Source organism: Octopus sinensis, linkage group LG2 (assembly GCF_006345805.1).
Source record: "Octopus sinensis linkage group LG2, ASM634580v1, whole genome shotgun sequence".
Classification (NCBI taxonomy): domain Eukaryota; kingdom Metazoa; phylum Mollusca; class Cephalopoda; order Octopoda; family Octopodidae; genus Octopus; species Octopus sinensis.
Window position 1 is genome coordinate 190569777 of NC_042998.1, and position 12108 is coordinate 190581884.

Sequence of the window (12108 nt, forward strand, 5' to 3'; positions counted from 1 at the left end):
AGCGACAGTAAATCGTGGAGGTGAAATGAAACTCCCTCCTAACTTGTTTTTTGTGCTTCGATTGCGTCTTCAAACTTTCAGTAGAATTTTCTTTGTCCGAAATTTAGTCTGGTTCCATTCATTATTCTAATGGGTTAAATCTAAAAAGAAATGAAAATTTACTTATCAGCTGTTAAATTTTGAATACATTTTTGGAACGGAAATATGGAATAACATGTTCTTAGTTTTTTTGAATTTTAAATAACATAATCTTATCTTTCCAGTCTTTGGTTTGGTTTTTTGGTACCCAGGTATGTTTATATTATCCCATCATGTTTCATGGATTCCTAAAGCTGATCAGAGTTTGCAATTTTTTTTCCAGTAAGTTTGTATTCAATGTATGCTCAAAAATGTTTAGAGGGTTTTCGATCTATAACATTGTTGTTGTTGTTTGTTTGTTCCTTCTCGAGCTAAGCATGGCTCATTAGAGCCAGTTTCCCGGTTTCCTTGGCGTATAGGTTCTCCACCTGGCCGGGACGCCGGTCCGTCGCAGGTGAGCTGCAAGATACAGGAGGAAAGAATGAAAGAAAGTTGTGGTGAAAGAGTCAGCAGAAGTTCGCCATTACCTTCTGCCGGATCCGCGTGGAGCTTAGGTGTTTCGCTCATAAACACACATCGCCCGGTCTGAGATTCGAACCCGCGAGTCCGCTGCTCTAACCACTAGGCCATGTGTCTCCACGATCTATAACATAATTTTCAAGATTTTCTTCTCAAACAATGTTTTTGCAGTCCTTGCAGCATGGGCAGAAGAATTGTCTTGCTGAGGAAAGCCTTTTGCTTTTTCCGGCGGAAAATAGTTTTTGTAGGGTGGAAAGTAAAACTTTGCTTTACAGTTTTAAATATTCCTTGGTAGTAATTGATATTTCACACCCTACAAGCTCACCAACATCTGCACATCATACCATGCTTCAATGCTACTCACTCGTTGAAATACATTCAGGGTGGAATCTGTCCAGGCTGTAGGAAGATAATGTTCCAGAGTATCACAATGAAACTAAAATCTTGGTTCATTACTCCAGAGGGCTTTCATAAATCTGATTGAATCACTGTTACCATTACTTGGTCAAAAGTGAAATCTATCCTTAATGATTTTCTTAGTCATCGCTTTGGGGGTAAACCTGGCGTCTTAAAACTTTCTTGTAATGGTCTTTCTGGAAACAGTATTGCTTTCAACAGTTCTAAGTCATTGTCAGTTTCTGCAGACTTTACCTTCTTTTCTGAATAACTAAGAATTCCTGTTTTCTGTCATCTGCACTTGTGCACTTGCAGTAATTCCATGTCAGCCAAATTCTTTTTCCTTTGAAGTAGAATCAGTTTTTAGAAATGAAGAGCTTTTCTCTTCAAAGTAGACAGAAAAAATAAGGACATTCTTTACCAGCTTTCAATAGTGGATTTCAGAATACGTGCTTGTTTCACGAAGACTAGTAATTCAATCGTTAATACCTATAACAACCTCGAATTTCTTTTTCTTTGAAAGCATATCCAACACAAAAGAATAAAAGTGACTTGATCTGGCTGTTCTAGTTTGTAATTAAAGCAATGTACGTACAGAGTTTGATTTAAACATTAAAAAATACTTCTTATACACTTCTATTTAAAAGAAACCTAAAACTAAACATTTAACATTTTAAATACTTTGTTTTCAAATTATCATAAAGAACGCAAGAAGCAACCCTATTATCCATTTGTTTATACATTCAGTTTTAATCTATTCCCTTTTGCCTAAAATATTATCCACAATCGACAATATTTCTTTCAAATTTTTTTTCAAATTATGATTCAAATTCTAATTCAAATTTTTCTTCATAAAATCTCTGTAACAGTTTTATATAACAAGTGCTTCTCTAAAAATGCTATTAAGAGTGTGTGGAGGAAGCATTGCAGGGTTTTGAGCAAATAATCTATTTATATTGCAATGTGCACCACTTTTGTTTGCTTAAACCTGATGAGAAGGAAAAATACCATTGTTTCAAGCAGCGAAGATATCTTACTCTACACAGTTTTCATTGAAGACACATTGTATGGAACATGTAGTCTGTTTATCTTGAACTGCTATTAACTTTTATTATGAACTAGCAGTATCGCCCGGCGTTGCTCGGGTTTGTAAGGGAAATAACTATATAAGCATTTTTAGAGAGTTATAGCCAAAAAATAGCAAAAAAATGCATTAAAAATGGAAAAAAAATGATGGTAATTTTTTTTTTAAATCGTTGACTCATCGTAGGCATTTTTAGAGAGTTACTTCCCTTATATAATAGCGACAAAATGCATTAAAATGGAAAAAAATGATGGTAAATTATTTTTAAAATCGTAGACTCATCGTAGACGCGCGCTAATACCCAGAAAGGCTCGATATGAATCACGACTATAAGATACCCGCTTTTGGTTACACTGCACCGAAAAATGTGGGAGTAGTTAGGAATCTAAATCGTAGGAGACAGACACACAACTTGACTTTTATATATAAATATTTTTTTCATACTCGAGCCCCGTGCTAGAAGGGTGTTAAGAGCACCATCCGAGCATGATCATTGTCAGAGCGGCTATTGGTACATAAAAGACACCATTCGAGCGTGATTGTTACCAGCATCGCCTTACTGGCACCTGTAAAAGATTCGAGCGAGATCGTTGCCAGTACCGCCTGACTGGCCCCTTGCCGGTGGCACGTAAAAGCACCCACTACACTCTCGGAGTGGTTGGCGTTAGGAAGGGCATCCAGCTGTAGAAACTCTGCCAGATCAAGATTGAAGCCTGGTGCAGCTATGAGGTTCGTCAGCCCTCAGTCAATCGTCCAACCCATGCTAGCATGAAAAGCGGACGTTAAACGATGATGATGATGATGATGATGATGATGATGATGATGATGATGATATATAAGCCACCATTAGACTAATTTTTCAGTATTTCATACTCCATATTACAACGAACATTTAATATATGTGTTTGTAATAAGCATTTACAAAATATTCATTACAAACACATGTTTTAAGTTCAAGAGTTTCACAGAATGGTTTTTGTCGACGCAGATCACCATCAGTTTCCTCGGACTCTGTTTTCACTTGCAAACATTAGATGGGAAAAGAATATTTGTTGAGATAATATTGAAAATATTGCTATCGTTCTTTAGGTCTGTTATGCTTGACTGAGCAAGCCTATGAACAAAGGCAATCTAGCAATGATAATCCCACTCTAATCCAGATACCTTGCAATTAGAACTATAATATTCAGTATCGTATTCTAAATTATGCGATATGCGTTGAGGAAGAAATTTGTTTACTACTTCTAGCAAAAAGAGAGACCATGTCGAGGCTTTATTGATAGCTCAAGTCAAGAGTCGAAATATCCGAGGATACCAATATGAACCATATAATACCTTATTCTCTGTAGTAGTGTAGTCTATGTTTCATTTTCCCAATTTCCACTGCAACTCCATCTTAAAAAAAAAAAAACATTAACTTTGAGTCGTCTTATTACTGTATTATAAAGATCTTTTGAGTTATCACTTATCAAACCCTAGATTATTTATTTTAGATAACAAAGTAGCGTGTGAAATGTTTTAGTTGGAAAGTACACGTTATCTTCTCATTCTTGTATTAATGATTTTCGAAATTCTTTAGAAGTGGTATAGCTTGGAGAGAGAGCATAACAGAAGATATCTCTAAAACCAACCCAATTCTTGAGTGAGTTGCCAGTTTATTAATATTTCAAGAAATATATTACATTCAACAAGTTCTCGTATATTTCTATACTTTTTTTCATCTTTCTGATTGCTTACAGTGTTTTTAAAATTACGTTCATTTTGCACTTCAATTATCTAGCAACTAATACATACATACATACATACATACATACATACATACATACATACATGCATGCATAGATTATGGCTGCCTCCTCGTTATCAAGTATGGCCATTGCACGAAGCTTAACTGTTACTGGTGCTGTGATCGAATGTGACTTTTTTTAGCCCAGCTAAAGATCTACAATGTCTTGTACAGAATTGGCAACTAATACCTTTACCGGTAATAGCCGGCTGTAGTTGTAACTGGGCTTCATGTACCTTTGCATGTCGTTTAAGTCCTCCTGCCGAATTACACTCTCTTCCACATGCCCGACAGATATGATTAGTACGGTGTGTAACACCACCACCAGTGGCCAGGTTGTCACTCATCTGTCTCGCTTTATGACTACGAAGAAGACTCTTGAGTCCAGCTTTACTGAGGCAGGGTCTTGCACAGACATTACACATACATACATACATACATATACACATACATATATACATGTATGTATGTATGTATACATATACATACATGCGGAAAAGGATGCTCTGTTGTGGAAATCAGCTGCCTTTTGGACACCAGTATTGTTAGAAACATGAGGAAGAGAACATATGGGGGCCATTGATAAGGAATTTGCAAATCTAGTACCAAAGAAACACTTTCAGCTCCATACCTGTTATTATTGGAGCAACGAGATATGTGTCAAACCGTCTGGTGCAAAGTATGGCCGAACTTGGATTCTTGTGGAGAGAGAACGCAATTCCTTAATCCATACGCTACAAATGATCACGATGACTGAGATTATAAAAAAGTCAGTAAAACCTTCTTAAGATTTAAAGGATGATGAACAAAAGATGCTTTCCTTCATAACAGGTGGCCGGTCAAAACTTATTCTAAATTAAAAAAGTGAAAGACAAAGAGAACATACATACAAACATACATACATAGTTAGATAGACAAAGTAACCGATAGACAGATAGATATGTTTCTTTATTAGCCACACAGGGCTGGACACAGACGGGACAAATTAGAAAGTAGAGCTTTTCTTCTTGGAGAGAGAGAGAGAGAAAAAAAAGGAGTGGGGTAGGTTTTCGATCAAAAGGGATCGTAGAAAGGAAAAAAAATAAAGAAAATTAAAAGACAAAAGAAAAAAGAAAAGAAAAGAAGAAAAAAACCATCAATAGGGATCGTGCATCACTGAAATGTCATGATGTAAAGTGTAAAGGGGGAAGCAGATAAGGTTTATCCGTGGAAAGAAAAGCCTACGGAAAAGACCACGGTAACCTCGGTCATTAATGTCACATGTTAACACGTTTATTTGCAAGTAAGTAACTCTCTGTTTTAAATTTTTCCGGGTTCATAGGATTATGCTCAAGGTGGCTTCGTCATTCATACGTGCCATCCTTGCTACATTCACCCATCTTTTTTTGAAACATTCGCTCGACAAAACTTGCCCCTCTACTCTCACTTTCCTTTTCAAGTGATACTTGAAGAAGTTGATGAAAAATTGACCAGAGAGGACAGTGTTTGTCACTAATCCTTTCAGTCGCATCCACCAGATACATTCTTTCGCCATAGCCACAAATATGATGAAAATAGCTCTTCCTTCCCGTTTGCAGGAAGGAGGCGTGACGATATTGACGATAGACTCGGCAGACAGACAGATAGATAGATAAATAGGTAGACATATAACCAGATAGACAGGGTCTGTGTGTTTTTAGTGAGAATTGAACACCCTCATTAGACCTCAAACATTTTTCGCTGTGGCAAGAAAATATAATCGATCTGATGAATCTGAACATGGTTAAAATATGTAGAAACAGAGGGTAAAGACACCTTCACAAGATTTACCTTACATTTCCAATAATCTTAAAAACGTTTGCTTGCACCGTTATGCAAATTAGGTAGCTCAATTTATTTCTAATGGAGTTCACATATACTAGAAAAAAATAAGCAGAAGCTAATATTCTCTGTGGACAAGAAGTGAGTAATTGACTCCTGATGAGACATTGATAAATGCTGAAAGTAATCAGAGCGATGTCATGTCCTAACTGCACAGAGAAAAGCCTTTGGTTTAACTGCACTGTCTAATTTTTTTCACAGTGAGTCAAGATGTGAGTTTTAAAACACTCCCTTGCAAGTTTCCTCACATTTCTACTTACCTTATGTAGTGTGGCTATTAGTTAATTTATTCATTTTGCCAACTCTTATACTGTTATGCAAATTTGTATCAAAGTAATTAAGTTTTGTCCTCGGGTGCTTGTACTTTATAGCTATTATAAGTAACAATTCCCTCTGTGCTCGAGGAGTGGCCGATCTCTTAAGAGGTCTTTAGAAATGCTGTATTTAATCACTTTGATAATTTTTCTTGGCAACAGAGAGAGAGAGAGAGAGAGAGAGAGAGAGAGAGAGAGAGGAGAGAGAGAGAGAGAGAGAGGAGAGGAGAGAGGAGAGAGAGGCCGAGAGAGAGAGAGAGAGAGAGAGAGAGAGAGAAAGAGCGAAAGAGAGAGGAAGAGAGGGGGACAGAAAGAGAGAGAGAGAGAGAGAGAGAAAGGAGGGAGAGAGAAAGAAAGCGAGGAAGGAGGCACAGGGGAAATAGTAATTTAATGGTGTCATCATTTACACAGCAAGAAGTTAAATGTGTTTAAAAACTCACGCGTGAATATTCAAGTTACACTTTCGCTTCATCTGTCTATCTATCTATCTATCTATCTATCTATCTATCTATCTATCTATCTATCTATCTATCTATCTATCTATCTCTATCTATCTATCTATCTAGAAGCCACCTTGACTATGATCCTATGAACCGTAAAAATTAATACAGATAGTTGCTTATTTGTAAAAAAATATATGTGACTTCATTGACCGAGTTTACCGTGGTCTTTTCCGTAGGCTTTTCTTTCCACGGGTAAACATCACCTGTCCTCCCCTTTACACTTTACATTGACATTTCTGTGATAACGATCCCTATTGATCGATTTTTTTCTTTTTCTTTTTATTTTTTATCCCCCCATTTTGTTTGCATTCTTCTTTCTTTCCTTTTACGATCCCTTTTGATCGAAAACCAAACCCCCTTTTTTTATCCCCCAAAAGAAAAGCTCTACCTTGTAATTTGTCCTGTCTGTGTGCAACCCTGTGTGGCTAATAAAGAAACATACCTATCTATCTATCTATCTATCTATCTATCTATCTATCTATCTATCTATCTATCTTTTCAAAAGAAAAGCTCTACCTTGTAATTTGTTCTATCTGTGTGCAGCCCTGTGTGGCTAATAAAGAAACATATCTATCTATCTATCTATCTATCTATCTACCTACCTATCTGCCTATCTATCCATCTATCTATCTATCTACCTATCTGCCTATCTATCCATCTATCTACCTATCTACCTATCTATCCATCTATCTACCTATCTATCTATCTATCTATCTATCTATCTATCTATCTATCTATCTATCTAAAGTTTGGCAGACAAATAAGAGAAAAGCACTCGAAACACAGTTTCCATCTCGTTTGAGGCGCAACGAAGTGGGTCAGGTGTGCGTGCAAATCGTGAAAGGCAGGTGGTGTACAGCGGAAGTTCACATCGTCCGACAGATTTGTCTGTCTGCCAGAAGCAGAGAGTCTGTGGTTGTTACCATAACCTTGACAATTAATTAATCACAGCATACCTGACACTGATTTATGATAGGAATGCTGGTATTATCAATGTTATTACAGTTGCTCTTATTAAAGTCATTGATATGGTTGTTTCCACTTAAATATAGTAAAGCGGGGCTTCGAAACGCTTTGATCTGTTTGTTTATTTCATACTGCATTATACTACCAATGTTGTTAATTTTCACAACAGGTATGCTTATTGAGTATTTAATACCAGTTGTATTTTTTGCTAAACACAGAAGTAATTTTTAGCAAGATTATATAATATTTCAACAGTAATTATATAATCCTGGTAGTAATTTAACGAAAGATGTTTAAATTTTATGAAGCATAAAATATTATGTTTTCCATATTATATTTATATAATGCTGTATGTATGTATGTATGTATGTATGTATGTATGTATGTATGTATGTATGTATGTATGTATGTATGTATGCATGTATGTACGTATGTATGTCGAGAGGGGCATCGCTGTTACACTTCCAGAAAGGAAGGGTCTTCCTTTGATGCTGACATGCAATGTCTGTGCAAGACCCTGCCTCAGTAGGGCTGGACTCAAGAGTCATCTTCGTAGTCATAAAACGAGACAGATGAGTGACAACCTGGCCACTGGTGGTGGTGTAACACACCATACTAATCATATCTGTCGGGCATGTGGAAGAGAGTGTAATTCGGCAGGAGGACTTAAATGACATGCAAAGGTACATGAAGCCCAGTTACAACTACAGCCGGCTATTACCAGTAAAGGTTTAGGTTGCCAATTTTGTACAAGACATTGTAGATCTTTGGCTGGGCTAAAAAGTCACATTTGAACACAGCACCAGTAACAGTTAAGCTTCGTGCAATGGCCATACTCGATACTTATGTTAACATCTGCTGGGCAACTAATTTCCACAACTGTGCACAGTTTCTCTTCTTTATCCCAAATCATTATATCAGGTCTGTTGTGCTTACATTTTATTGAGGTCTGGTACATTCCACCAGTATTCCTTTTCATTATGAGTGGCTATGGCTTCTACCATATTGTGGGTTCTTATTTCTTTGTCCTCGGGATTGTCCTTCCGACAGATTTCATTTACAACGTCATGTCACATCGGTAGGTAATACCGTGGTGACCTTTTCGGACAACTGTTTATGATGTGGGTGATATCTTCAGTGTGAACTCCACAAAGTCTGCATCGGTTGTCACATTTTATGGCTTTTCCTGCATCTCTATCCCTTTTGTGCATCAAGTACTTGGTTGATATTTCCTGTTCCTGGATTGCAAACGCATACTCTTCAAAGTGGGAGGTAGAAATCCGTCTATACGTCCATGATAAATTGCTTTGATGATCGATGTTACTATCACGTCTGTCTGTCTGTCCGTCTGTCTGTCTGTTTGTCTGTCTGTCTGTCTGTCTGTCTGTTTGTCTGTCTGTCTGCCTGCCTGTCTGTCTGTCTCTATGTATGTATATATGTATTTATGCATGTATGTGTATTTAACACGTTGGTGTACACACGGACTTGGAACAACCTTCTCTGTGAAAATTACCTCGGGTGTAAAATTCCTCTTGTTGACAATGTGTAGAAACACAACACTGGACTACAAAAAACGTCATGGGGTCGTAATACAAATAACGTCATGAGGTCGGTGTTTCTATCTCGTTACGCGTCATCAGCTATGACACGTAGTTTATGGTTCACAGCCAACTAAGAAACAATCATTCTTATATTCAAACAGCAAACTGTACATTTGCTATGCGTACAAGGCTTAATAAAACTGGAATTCATTAAGTAGAGGCGACCCAAACAGCATTAACTGAAATATATGCGTGTGCAAGCCCGTATATTTAACACGTTCACAGTCCAGTAATGCGCTGTCACATGCCTTACTTATAAGGACAATTTCCATATCGAAGCTCTTTCCACGTCCAAGTGTGTGTGTGTGCGAGTGTATATGTATGTGTGTATATGTGTACACACGCACATACACACATGCATGCGCACACACCTGCACACGCACACATCTGCACGCGCACACACCTGCACGCGCACACACCTGCACGCGCACACATCTGCACGCGCACACACCTGCACGCGCACACACCTGCACGCGCACACACCTGCACGCGCACACACCTGCACGCGCATACACCTGCACGCGCACACACACCTGCACGCGCACACACCTGCACGCGCACACACCTGCACGCGCACACACCTGCACGCGCACACACCTGCACGCGCACACATACATAAATGTGTGTGTGCTTGTGTTTACACACATATATAATGTTTTAGTTAATTAAACTACGATCATAGAAAAGTTACATCTTCATTGTCGACGGTTCTAAGTTTGGGCTAAAATTCTTTCATGTATAGCCTTGGGTATATGATTCTTCATGCTTCATATCGCTAGTTGCTGTACCAGCAAGTTGATGGAAGCTGCTCTGGTTTTATCTTATAGAGTTCTTCAGATGGTTACCTGGGACACGAGAAGTAAGTGTATATGGCCATCCTTTAAAATTATCTGTGGAAACTTTGGTTGTTTTTTTTATCTTTTCAGATGATAGTTATATAGTCGCGTGCCTATAAATATCAAATTGTTACAGTATTGGTTTCTGATACCATGTGATGAAGGAGATTCGGGGATCTGTCAGTTCTTCCCATTATTCTTGTACAGGATCGATACAATAAGTACCAATTACGTATTAGGATCGATTCAATCGAATACAGTAACCTCCTCTCAGGATGCGTGGTTTTGTGCCAATAAAAGAAATCATTGAATATTAAGACGGCGGACTGACACAAACGGTATGTGTGACAGAATCTGTATTTAGTTACATTCTTGTCTTTTCTGTGATCAATTCCTGTCGAGGTAAACTTTGCCCCTTTCATTATTCCAAAGTCGGTTAAATCAGTACTACTTAAGTACTGTGGTTGAAACAAGCTTTTTGACCATGTGCCCATGTTAGAAATCATCATCATCATCATCATCATCATCATCATCATCATTCGTATACACACGACAGATTAGACTGTTGGAAAAGAAAAATTCATAACATCGGGTTACCTTAGATGCCAAGAACCTTTCCAAGTATCCTAGCTGTCCCTAATAACACTGTTTTCTGTAGCTGTACTAAACTGGGTTTTATGCCTATTTCCTCTATCCATCTGTTCAAATATTTAGGGATAGTTCCTGTTATTATTATTATTTTATGTTTGACTTCTGCTTTGCATTTGTACAAGTTGGCTCCAAGTCTCACCCAGAAACTTCAAGAGACAACAAGTTAGAAGTTCATGCTGGTGTTATGCTTAGGGTGCCATGTATTTGGTTTTGTACATAGTATTGTTCTAGAGAATGTTTAAGAAACCATAAGAAAATTATGTTTGTTTTAAAATTTGAGATTACATAGTATTTTACGTAGAATATGGGCAGTTATTATACGTAGGATATGAGCACTATCTTTTGAGTTTCTGCCATTTTGGTGCTTCCTGGTATCTGAGTTAGATAGCAATCAGTCCCTTTTGCTATCATTCCCAGGGCACCTATGACAACAGTTACTGTTTTAGTCTTCAGATTCCACATTTTGCTAATTTCTATTTCAAGATCTTTATATTTGCTCAGTTTCTGGTAGGTCTTGACAGGTACGTTTATACCGATTGGGACAGTCATATCAATGAGGAGGCATGATTTTTGTTTGAAGTCTTTCAATATGATGTCTGGCCTATTTGCATCTATCTTTCTGTCAGTTTGAATGGTGAAGTTCCAGAGGAGTGAGATCTGACCATTTTCAAGCACCAGAGGTGGTTTGTGTTACCACCTGTTTTTATCATAGGGCAAGTCCAGGCTTTTGCAAATTACCCAGTGAATATATTGTGCAGCTCTATCATGCTTGTTGAGATACTCTGTAGGCGCAAGAAGACTGCACTTGGATACAACCTGATCAATGGTTTCATTTTATTGTTGACATGTTGGGCTAGTTTAATATGTTAATCAAGTTATTATTATTATTATTATTATTATTATTATTATTACTAGCATTCTCGTGACAAAAATTCCGACAATTAATCACAGAAAAATGGCACATCACATCAACACAATGGGGAAAAAACTATTAATAATTATCAGCAATACATATACACTTGAAGAATAAGATGTAATGTCTCGGTTGAAAATATCACAGACATAATATATATTTGTGTATACACAAACACACATACTTACACACATGTATGTATGTATATATATATATATACATATACATATATATATATATATATATATATATATATATATATATATATATACTTATTTATGTACATCTATGTATGTGCATACATATGAATGTGTCAATGCATGAACGTGTACGCACGCGCGTTTGCTTAAACGTTTCAGATCGATAAAACCATTTAATTATAATGTTTGTGCCTCTCCGTGTGTGTGTGTATGCGCGCGCGCGCGCGCGCGCGTGTGTGTGTGTGTGTATGCGCGCGCGCGCGCGCGCGCGTGCGTGTGTGTGTGTGTGTGTGTGTGTGTGTGTGTGTGTGTGTGAAACTGATAAATATAAACGATGAAAAATTTAATGTCATGCAAATACTGTTGGCTTCAGAGCTCACTACAGTTCGCCTGCATTTAAG